The sequence below is a fragment of the Mustela erminea genome, chromosome 20 (assembly GCF_009829155.1).
Source record: "Mustela erminea isolate mMusErm1 chromosome 20, mMusErm1.Pri, whole genome shotgun sequence".
NCBI lineage: Eukaryota > Metazoa > Chordata > Mammalia > Carnivora > Mustelidae > Mustela > Mustela erminea.
In genome coordinates this window covers 39,370,667-39,382,429 of record NC_045633.1, presented here as the reverse complement: position 1 = coordinate 39,382,429, position 11,763 = coordinate 39,370,667, and the positions used below count along the sequence as shown (strand labels likewise).

The window sequence follows — 11,763 nt, the reverse complement described above, 5'->3', positions numbered from 1 at the left end:
GGCTTCTCACCAACCAGGGAGCCCGATGCGGGACTCAATCCCCGGACCCTGGGACTGTGACCTTACCTGAAGGCAGATGCTGAACGACTAAGCCACCCAGGTGCCCCAATAACTGGCATTACTATATGCTGGTGACTCCCAAATTTATACTCCTGCCCAGGCCTCCTTCCTCAGCCTTGAATTGTATGCCCAGTAACCAGATAAATACCGCTACTTCAGGGTCGGTTAGCCATCTCAAGCCTCACGTATCCAAATGGAATTCTTCATTTCCTCTTCCACCCCAACATCCTTATTCTATCTTTTCTATCTCGGGAAATGCCACCACCATTCATCCAGTCAACAAAAACCTGAGAATCATCTTTAACACTCCTCCTTACCGCACCTTCTAGTGCAATCCATCACCAAGTCTTGAATATCTCTTCAGGATGGATCTTGAAAACGTCAAAAATTCACCTGTCTGAATCACCATTGTCTCTCACTCTGTGTTACTACAAGGGCTACTTCGCTTAATTTGGCCCCTGATTACCCCACCAATCTGTTCTCCAAAACAGTCTTGAAGGGTCTGATGAGATCCTACAGCACGCTCACTGAAAACCCTTCACTTTTACAATGGGCTTGTAAGGTCCTACCAGGTTTGATCTGGGTCCTGTGCACCCCAGCCTCCTCTTACCACCCGGCTCCTTCTTTTCCCATCTCTGCTCTGGCCTTTTTTTCACTTCCTGCCTCAGGTTTTTGTGACTGTCATTCCCTCTCCCAAGAATGCCCTTCCCCCAACCCTTCTCATGGGCTGGCTCACTTTCCTATTTTACGTTCAAATGTCATATAACAGCTCAAATGTCACATAATAAATGGGACCTCTGATCATGCCATCTAAAGCGCACTTTCATTACTATCTATCACGTCACCTGATATATTTCCTTTATAACATTTATTACCAATAGTAATTATCTTGTTACGTCTATATTTCCTTTTAAATAAGCTCCCTGAAGGCAGAGATGTTGCCTCTGTTGTGCACGACATTTACAGCCCTATGCAGCCCCATGACCCCAAGATCACAACCTGAGCCAAAACCAAGAGTCGGAGGCTCAACCGACTGAGCCACCAAGGTGCCCTAGAAAGTTCTTAATTATAGTAAAATGTCAGCTAACAAATATAAAGGAAAGGATGGGGTTTGGAAAAATCTACATTTAGCAATGGTCAAATTTATAACTGACTTAGACAAGAATCATCAATGGATTCTAAAACTGATGAGCTGTTGAAGAAAAACAGGATCTAACATAGTCTCAAAGTGGTTCCCTACAAATAACTAATTACGAAGGTAAAAATAGTAACTTTACAGTGTAAACATCTGAAAGATTCCTCATGAGTCATGTACCCAAAGTCAACATTAGCCAAAAGGCCTGTCCTGAGAAGGACACATTATTTATATGATTTCTCTGCCAAAATGAATAACCTGAATCTAATCATGAGAAGACATTAGACAAACCCAAATTGAAGGACATTCTTTAGATTGACCATCTTCCACTTTTCAAAAATTTCAAGAACTTGAAAGACAAATAAAAATGGAAGAACTATTCCAGATTAAAGGAGACATGACAATTAAATGATCCTGAGTTAGATTTGGGACCAGGAAAAGCAATAGATATAAAGGCCATTCTTGGGAAAATTGATGAAAACTGAGTAAGGGGTGTAGATTAAGCAGTAGGATTTTATCAATGTTAATTTCCTTTTTTTTTTTTAATGATTCTGCTTTGGTTTTCTAAGAGGGTATCTTTCGTCTATGGCCGTACCACCCCGAATGCACCTGATCTCATCTAAGAGGGTATCTTTGTTTTTAGGAAATACACACTGAAATATACAGAAGTCAAGAAGCATGATTCTGTAATTTAGTTGCATTCTTCAGGAAAACTCTGTGCATGTGTGTGTAGGGAGAGACTGAACAAATGATAAAGCAAATGGGGCAAATATACAAATTCAAGAAGCTTAAAAAACTCCAAGTGAGATAAAGTCAAAGAGATCCACGCCAAGAAACATAATCAAACTGTAGAAAGCCAAAGAAAAAAGAATCCTGAAAGCAGCGAGTCGCGAGAACAAATTCATCACATAAAAGGGATCCCCAAAAGAATATAAACGGTTTCTTACCAGAACTGTGGAGGCTAGAAGGCAGTGCGTTGACATATTTGAAGAGTTGAAAGAAAAACCTGTCAACCAAGAATTCTGTATCTGGGGGTGCCTGGGTGGTACAGTCAGTTAAGCATCCAGGTCTTGGTTTTGACTCAGGTCGTGATCTCAGGATCATGAGACTGAGCTCCTCACTGGGCTCCGTCCTCAGCATGGAGTCTGCTTGAGATTCTCACGCCCTCTCCATCGGCCCCTCCTTCTCTCTCTAAAATAAATTATTTTTTAAAATAATTAATTAAAAAAAAAAGATTACCTCTGGCAAAACTCCTCTTCAAGAATGAAGGAGAAATAAGACATCCCCAGATAAACAAAAGCTAAGGGAATTTGTTACTGGTGGACCTGCACTGTAAGAAATGCCCAAAGGAATCCTTCAGATTGGAAAGCAAATGACACTAGACAGTAAACTGAAGCTACATGAAGAAATAAAGAACACTGGGAAAGGTAAATACCTAGGTAAATGTAAAGCCAGTGTTGGGGTGCTTGGGTGGCTCAGTCAGTCAGTTGAGCATCTGACTTCAGCTCAGATCACAATCTCAAGCTCCTAGGGTCCAGCTCTGCATCAGGCTCCCTGCTCAGCAGGCTCCTCTGCCCTTTCCTCTGCGCATCCTCTCTTTCTCTCAAATGAATAAATAAAATCTTTAAAATAAATAAAATAATTTATTTTATTTTTTAAAAGATTTTATTTATTTGACAGAGAGAGAAATCACAGTAGACAGAGAGGCAGGCAGAGAGAGAGAGAGGGAAGCAGGCTCCCCGCTGAGCAGAGCCCGATGTGGGGCTCGATCCCAGGACCCTGAGATCATGACCTGAGCCAAAGGCAGCGGCTTAACCCACTGAGCCACCCAGGCGCCCCTATTTTATTTTTTAATCCGAGAGAGAGAACGAGCACAAGCAGAGGGAGAAGCAGGCTCCCCACTGAGCAAGGAGCCCAATGTGGAACTCAATCCCAGGACATTAGGATCATGACGTGAGCTGAGGGCAGCTGCTTAACCAGCTGAGCCACCCTGGTGTCCCTAAATAAAATCTTTTTAAAAAGACTTTTCCTGTATGATTTAAAAGGCACAAACATAAATCATTAATTGTAAACCTGTGTTAACAGGCATATAATTTTTAAAGCTGAAATCTGTGACAGTAACCAGATAAGGGGACAGAGAGGTGTATGTACAGAATATAAGCAATTTTAAATAAATTGGTATTCAAACTATGTCGTTATAAATTTAAGATGCAAATTACAGTCACAAAGCTAACCACTAAGAAAATAAATTTTTAAATATACAGAAAAGAGAATCAAAATGGTAGGCTACAGAAAAACAAGTGCATATCAAAAATGCAGTAATGAGGGGTGCCTGGGTGGCTCAGTGGGTTAAAGCCTCTGCCTTCAGCTCAGGTCATGATCTCAGGGTCCTGGGATCGAGCCCCGCATCGGGCTCTCTGCTCAGCGGGGAGCCTGCTTCCCCCTCTCTCTGCCTGCCTCTCTGCCTACTTGTGATCTCTGTCAAATAAATAAATAAAATTTTTTTAAAAATGCAGTAATGAAAGAATTGAGGAATAAAAAAAATATATATGCCATATAGAGAACTATCAAAATGGCAGAAGTCATTCCTTATTAGTCATTACTTTAACCGTAAATGGATGAAACTCTCCAATTAAAAGTCATAGACTTGTGGAGTATGTTCTCTTAAAAGCTCCATCTATATGCTGTCCAAAAGAGTTTCACTTTAGATTCAAAGACACAAAGAGGTCAAAAGTAAAAGGATGGAAAAACGTATTCCATGCAAACAGTAAACAAAGGAGAGTATGGGGTGGCTATATTATTAGAGTAAATTTTACATTAGAAAAAGGCTTATAAGAAACAAGAAGGATATTATATACAGAAAAAAAATTTAATCCAACAAGATGATCCAACAATTGTAAGCATATAGCATCTGAATCAGAACACCAAGTACATATGAAACAAGGAGAAATGAGGGAGAAACTGACAATCCTACAATAATAGTCGGAGACTTCATTATCCCACTTTTAATAATGGATAGAACAACCAGAGGAAAGATCAAGAAGGAGAGAGTACTTGAATGATGGTATAATCCACGTACACCTAGCAGACAGACATACAGAACTCTTCACCTAACAATAATGGAACACACATTCTTCTCAAATGCACACAGAACACTGTCCAGAGTAAAACATATTTTAGGCCAGAAAACACGTTTTTTTAAATTAAAAATTTTCAGCTTTATTGAGATATAATTGACATATAACATCATGTAAGTTTAAGGTATACAATGTGTTGATTCGATATGCTTCTGTACTGCCAGTGTTTCCATCTGTAGCGTTAGCCAACCTGTATCACATCACATAATCACCACAGAAAATGAGTTTTAATAAATTCTGAAAAATCATAAAAATGTCTTTTCTAATTATAGTGGAACAAAACTAGAAATCAGTAACAGAAGAAAAACTCACAATAACTGAAAAATTTTTTAAAATGCTCTTAAATAACCAGAAGTCAAAGAAGAAATCATAAAGGAAATTAGAAAATTTTTGAGACAAATGAAAATAAAAGCACAACATACAAAACATAGTGAATGTACTGAAAGCAGTGCTTCAGTGAAATTTCTACCTGCAAACATCTATAGTTAAGAAATCTCAAATCAGTAACCGAACTAAACACCTTAAAAATTTTTTTTTAAAGTAGGCTCCGCACCCAATATGGGGATAGAACTCATGACCCTGAGATCAAGAGTCTTATGCTTCACCTACTGAGCCAGCCAGGTGCCCCTATACACCTTAAAGGAACTAAAAAAGAGCAGCACAAACTGAGACAAAGTTAGCAAAGAGTAGGAAATAAACATTAGAGTGGAGAAAAGTGAAATAATGAATAGGATAAAAAGAATATAGGAAAAAAAACCAAAATTTTTTTTTTAAATCTGCAAAACTGGGGCTCCTTGATGGCTTGGTTGGTTACACGTCTGGCTTTGGCTCATGACAGAGCCTGCTCCACGACAGGCTCCCTGCTCAGCAGGGAGTGTGCATCTCCATCTCCCTCTGCCCTTGATTCCTGCTCGGGCTTTCTCTCTCTCTCTGAAATAAACAAATAAAATCTTAAAAAACAGCAACAACAACAACAATCGGCAAGATTGACAAATATTTAGCTAGAATGTCAGAGAAAAAAGAGAAGACTCAATTGCTAAAATCAGAAATTAAAGAGGGGACATTACTACTAACTTTACATAAATAAAAAGGATAAGAAGAAAATACTATGAACATACGTACACCAACAAATTAACCAAAGGAAATGGACTAATTTTTAGAAATAGAAAACCTACCAAGTCTGAATCACCAAGAAATGGAGAATCTAGATAGATCTGTAACTAGTGACAAGGTTGAACCAGTAATCAAAAACCCTCCAATGAAGAAAAGCCTTGGACTGGATGGTTTTGCTGGAGAAGTCTACAAAACATTTAAAGAACTAATACCAATCCTTCTCAAACTTTCCCAAAAAACAAAGTGTAGAGAACGCTTTCTAACTCACTAACTCATTTGTTGCCCCAATACTGAGCCAGATAAAGACACAATAGGAAAAAACAAAAACAAAACTACAGATCAACATCCCCTATGAATATTGACACAAAAATTCTCAACAAAACATGAACTGAATTCCACAGCATATCAGAAGGATTATATATTGTGGCCAAATGAAATATAGTCCTAGAATACAAAGATGGTCTAAAGAGAATTAAGGGTGAAAAAATTACCTTATCTTCTCAACTGACAGAGAAAATCTCGTGACACAATTCATGATAAAACACTCAACAGACTAGGAATGGAGTGAAACTGACTTAATATAAGAAAGTCACATATGAAAAACCCATGGCTAGCATTCTTTTCAACGGTGTAAGAAGTGCTGCCACTGAGATCAAGAATAAGACAAACATGCTCGTCCCCCCCCCCATTCTATTCAGCATTGTGTTGGAGGTTCTAGCCAGAGCAACTAGTCAAGAAAAAGAAGTAAAAAGCATCCAGGTTAGAAAGGAAAAAGTAAAGTTGGGACGCCTGGGTGGCTCAGTTGGTTAAGCAGCTGCCTTCGGCTCAGGTCATGATCCCAGGGTCCTGGGATCGAGTCCCACATCTGGCTCCTTGCTCGGCAGGGAGCCTGCTTCTCCCTCTGCCTCTGCCTGCCTCTCTGTCTGCCTGTGCTCGCTCGCGCTCTCTCCCTCTGTCTCTGAAAAATAAATAAAATCTAAAAAAAAAAAAAAAAGAAAAAGTAAAGTTATTTCTGCTCAAAGAAATGATTTTGTATGTAAAAAATCCTGATTCTACAGAAAAAAACCTGTTAGAATAGAGCAATGTAGGAATACAAAATCAAGACAGAAATCAGTCACCCTGTACATACTAACAATGAGCAACCTAAAAGAAATTAAGAAAACAATTCCACTTATAATAGCCTCAAAAGGAATAAACTACTTAGGACTTAATTTAATCAACGAGGTAAAAGATTTGTACAATGAAAACTCTACAACGTTGCAGAAAACAGAAGACAAGGAAATGGAAAGAAACCTCATGTAAATTGGGTCGTTTGTTGTTGAGTTTTAAGGGTAACAGTCCCTTATCAGGTAAGTCATTTGCAAATATTTTCTTCTGTGAGTCACCTTTGTATTCCGTTGACTGTGCCCTTTGGTGCACAAAATTTTCAAATTTTGTTAAGTCTAGTTTTTGTTTTTTCCTTTTATTACCTATGCTTTTGGTGTTGCCTAAGATACTACTGTCAAATACAATGTCATGAGGCTTTTCAGCTGTGTTTTCTAAATTTTGTATCTCACATTTAGGTGTTTAATCCAGTTTGAGTTAATTTTTGTATACAGTGTTAGGTAAGGGTCCAAATTCATTCTTGTTAGTTTTATGTCACTCTAGTTTACAATAAGCAGTTATGTTTTAAAAACTGTCCTTCCCTGTCCTGAGTAACCGAACAGCCTGTCCACTGAGGAGAGCAGGCAACGCCGCCCACCCAGGGTGAAGGCCGCCAAGAACAGCAGAGGTAAGTCTCACTCGACGGCGCGCACACCGGCGCTCTGAGAGCAGAACAAGACAGGATGTCGGCTGCTTCCACGGTCCGCAGTGCGTTTCCATTCTCTGGTCCACCTGCGCGGCCGGACTCCGCATCAGTCCTGCTCGTCCGTCCTCTCGGCCCCCCGCACTCCCCACCCTCCTCTTGCTCTTCTTCCGACCCAAGATGAATCTCTGATTCTCGGATCTTTTGATTCCACGATGAGTTTTTAGCCTCTTTTATCCCCACTTTTTCCAATGGGGCTGATTTTTACAAATTCATACGCTAAAGGGGCACCTGGTGGCTCACGCGGTGAAGCGTCCAACTCCGGACGTGAGGTCAGGTCGGGATCTCAGCCTGGGAGATGCTCCCTCCGTCCGTCCGTCCGTCCATATCAAAAGAAATCCACCTGCAAAAGTCACCCGAATCCAAACCCGCACGAGAGCTGAACCACTCAGTGCCCCGCTTCCCCAGGGACGCAGGACCGCGGGGCCGTCCCAGCCGCCCCAGCCCGCCGTCTCGGGAGGAGCAACCGGGCAGCCGGTCCCACCGCGTCCCACCGCCGCGGCCTCACCCCCGCGCCCCGGCGGACCGAGGGGCCGTCCCCGCACTCCCCCCAGGTCCCCCCGCCGCGCTGCACGGGGAGGGTCGAGGGCGCTCCCGCTCCCGGCCCCGCAGAGACCCCGGCCCGCACGCTCCCTCCCCGCGCCCCCGCCCCCTCCGGCGCTCCCGGGGCTCGTTCGCGGGCCCCCTCCCCTGCGGAAGGTCCGACACTCCGCGGGGCCTCGCCGGGCACAGGGGTCACCGGGGACGTTTGTGGCCGGGAAGGAACCGACCAGCGAGGGACACACAAACCGGAGTCCACGGACCCGGGCGCCGGCGGGGCCACTTCTGGGGCGTGACCGGGAAGAGAAGCCGACGCGCTCGAGGCGCAGCCCGGAGACCCCTCTGCGGGGACACGTCCTCCGCCCCCGACCCGTCCCCGCCGGAGGCGCCCCGCACCCACCTTCCGCCGCCGCCCGCGTTCGGGGACCACCGGGGAGCGAGTCCGCCTGGGCTCCGCAGGGGACGGCCGGACGCCCGTCCGCGGCCACCGCGGCGGCTCGGAGCGAAGCCGGTCTCGGCCGCGACCCGCAGCCGGCGTCCAGCACCCCGAGGCGGCCGCAGGGCCCGACGCTCCTGACCCGGGGCCTCGGGAACCGGACGCCCGGACGCCGCGGCCCCCCAGCGACCGGGTCCGCGGGCCTCGGCGCCGCTCCGCCGTCAGGACGGCCTCCGGGCCGGGACCTCGGAAACCAGGAGTCCCGGCACCGAGTGGGTCAGGGTTCACGGTTTCCCACGCGGCCTCGCTCCCCGCGACCCGGCGACCGGTGCTGGCGCGGCGGCGGCTGTGCGCGGCCTCGGCGGCGTCGAGGGCCGGCGGCCACCGCGGCAAGCGGCACCGGGACGGAGCGCCCGCTCCCCGCCACCCCCGACCGCCGGCCTCGACGCCGCCCCCGCGCCCGACCGCTCACCGCGGGAGCCGCCTCCGCCTCGCTCCGCCCAGCGCCAGTCCCGAGCGGCGCCGCGACGACTTCCTCCCTCCGCGCGCCGGGCCCGGAAGTGACGTCATGCGTGCGTGACGGGCGCTCGCGGCGCCGGGGGCGGGGCGCGAGGGAGGGAGGGCCGGCCGGAGGGCGGGTCGCGGACTGGCGGAGCGGGGACCCCTCGAGCGAGGCGCGGAGGGCGGCGGTCCCGACGCCGTGGAGCCGCAGCGCAGGTACGGGGCGGCGGGGCGCCGGCGGGGGCTGCGCGGCTGCCGGCTGCGGGCGTTGGGGCGGGGCGGGGGCGCCGTCCGGGCGGGGGCTGCTGGGTCATCCGCCCGTGCCGCCTCCCCGGCCGGGGCCGTTTCGCTCCGGCGCGCCCAGCCGCCGTCGGGCCGAGCCCCGGGCGCAGCGGCGCGGCCCTCACCGGCCGCCTCAAGCCTGTGGTGCCCAGCCGGGCGTTCCGGGCGCTCGCGCCGCCTGCTGCGGGCCCGGCCGCGCCCCGACGGACACGCGCCTGCCGTTCCCGGCGCCCGCCCCGCGCGACGGCTCCGTCCTCGCTCTGCAGCGCGGAGGCTGCGGGGACCCTGCGGGCTCGGGCCCCGGGCCGCTCGGGGGCCCGTCCGCGTGGACGGCGCAGACCGGGTCGCAGCCCCGCCGGGCCGGGACGCCGCGACTTCCGACCCCGCGTGGGTGCTGGGGACGGAGAGGTCCGGGGGCGTGGGGGGGGCGTGCGGGCTTTCCCGGTGCGGGGCCTCGAACTCCTGTCCCGACTTCGGCGGCGGCGGGGCCGGGGGGCCTGGGCGGGCGCGGAAGCCCCTGCTCGCGAGCCGTCCCGGAGGACCGCGGGGTGATGCCGTCGCGGAAGTTCGGGCGGGGGGAGCTTAGAGGGTCACGGACGGCCGCGTCGGGCTGGGTCCTGCGCTCGTCCTGCCCTGAGGTGAGCGCGGAAGCCGCCGCGCGGGTCGCGGCCTCACGGCGCTGGGGTGGAGGGCGGCGGTGCTGCGGTTTGCGGGTCGGGGTTGTGGGTCTGGAAGCCGCGTCTGGCCGTTCCCCGCGACCCCGGGGCTGCGTGTAACGTCTGTGAGCTGGAAACTCGCACCGAGGGAGCGGCGGGGCGGGCCGCACTGTGGGTCCAGGCGGTGGTGCGCGGCGGAAGCTTGGCGGAGGTCGCGGTCTCTGCGCGGACGGCCGGTCGGGGTCGGGGTCGGAGGGGTCAGTCGCCTTCCGAACGGGCTGCGGGTCAGGGGCAGTGACGGTCCTTCCGCGCCACGTCCGGACGGAGCGGAGACGGAGCTCCGGAGCCGACCGCAGGTCCGGAGGGCGGGGGCCCCGTCGGAGAGCTCGCGGTGCGGGGTCGCGAGGACCGGGTCCCGTGGAGACGAGCGGGGGTGGGGGGATGCAGGGATGCGGGGCCGGGTCGAGTCCGCGCCGAGGAGGCCCGTGGCTGCGCGGGCCGCGGTCTTCGCGAAGCCAGCGGTGCGGGGCCGAGGTGCGGGGCCCCGGGCGCGTCGGTCTGGCGGGGACCAGGCCAGAAGGGCCTCGGCGTGGCCGAAGTGCAGTTCCGTGGCCCTCGCGGCCGGTTCCTGGCGCACAGGGTCGGGCCTGATGGGCGAGCGTCCGCGGACGTGGTCGCCGCTCTCTGTCCGCGGGCTCCGTCCGGCCCGGCCTGCAGGCTCCGTGGGGCCGCGCAGCCGTGGTGAGCGTTCGCCGTTCCCGACGCGGGTGTCCGCGGGGCGCCGGCGTCGCGCTCACGGGCTCAGTGCGCGGGGGCCGAGGTCGCGCTCCCCTGCGTGTGCCGAGGCGCGGGACGTCCGTCCGGGCGGGGAGCGCGGCCGCGGACCCGTGTCTGCGTCTGCGGCGGAAGCGCGGACGGCGCCGGGCGACCCCCGTCCGGCCGCGGCCTCCGAGGGTGCCCTGTGAAGCGGCCCCTCACCGCGCAGGGCTGGCCTCGCACGGTCGGGCGTGTCGGGAGCTTAGTCGCGGCCTTCTCCGTCGTCGGGCCCCGGAGCGACACGGCGCGTGGTCCGGACGGGGCGGCGGTGCACGCGCCCTCGGAGGCACGCGGTGGCTCCCCGTCACCCGACGACGGACGTACCTGTGGCTGGACGCTCGGGCGACGCTCCTGAGACGTTCTGGGGAAAGGCTGGCCTCGGTGGTGCTGCTTGCGGGTCAGAGGGTGAAGCTCCTGTGTCCGAGGACGTTCCGGGGGCAGCAGCCGCGACCGTGCCGTGCGGTAGGGCAGTTCTCGGCTCCTGGTGGCGGAGCGCCGGGGTCGTCGTCCGTGCAGCGGCGGGCACGCGGGGGACGGGGGCGGGTCAGCGTCCGAGTGTGAGTTCAGGAGTGGGCCGGACGGCGCACGCGGAGGTCCGCCCGCGTTTCCTGCGGTGAGGCCGGGAGACGGCGGGAGTCCCCGACGCGGGAGCGCAGCAAGGGCCTTGGGGCGCTGCACCGCAGGGGGTGGCTGGCGGCCTCTGGACCGCACGCTCCTGGTCCGCACGCTCTGGTCCGCACGCTCTGGACCGCACGCTCTGGGCCGCACGCTCTGGGCCGCACGCTCCTGGTCCGCACGCTCCTGGTCCGCACGTTCATGGACCGCACGCTCCTGGTCCGCACGTTCATGGACCGCACACTCATGGTCCGCACGCTCCTGGTCCGCACGCTCCTGGTCCGCACGCTCATGGACCGCACGTTCATGGACCGCACGTTCATGGCCCGCACGCTCTGGTCCGCACGCTCATGGTCCGCACGCTCCTGGTCCGCACGCTCATGGACCGCACGTTCATGGACCGCACGCTCTAGTCCGCACGCTCATGGTCCGCACGTTCATGGACCGCACACTCTGGACCGCACGCTCATGGACCGCACGTTCATGGTCCGCACGCTCTGGACCGCACGTTCATGGTCCGCACGCTCTGGACCGCACGCTCATGAGCCGGTTTTGAAGCTGGTCTCTTCAGCAAATACCCGTGTTTGCGTTTCTGGTGATTTGGCCTGTATTTTAAAATTAAAAAG

General features: G+C 52.9%; 1 protein-coding gene across 3 annotated transcripts in view; it reads left to right on the top strand.

The window, feature by feature from the left end:
• Positions 1-8,872: 8,872 nt before the first annotated feature.
• Positions 8,873-11,763, top strand: part of RABGEF1 (RAB guanine nucleotide exchange factor 1) — a 53,961-nt gene continuing 51,070 nt past the window's right edge. The window contains exon 1 of one of the 3 annotated variants that reach the window (XM_032328380.1): positions 8,873-8,984. The gene's annotated coding sequence lies outside the window, so the exon portion shown is untranslated. The remainder of the gene's footprint in view (positions 8,985-11,763) is intronic. The other 2 variants (XM_032328378.1, XM_032328377.1) reach the window with 2 other exon arrangements.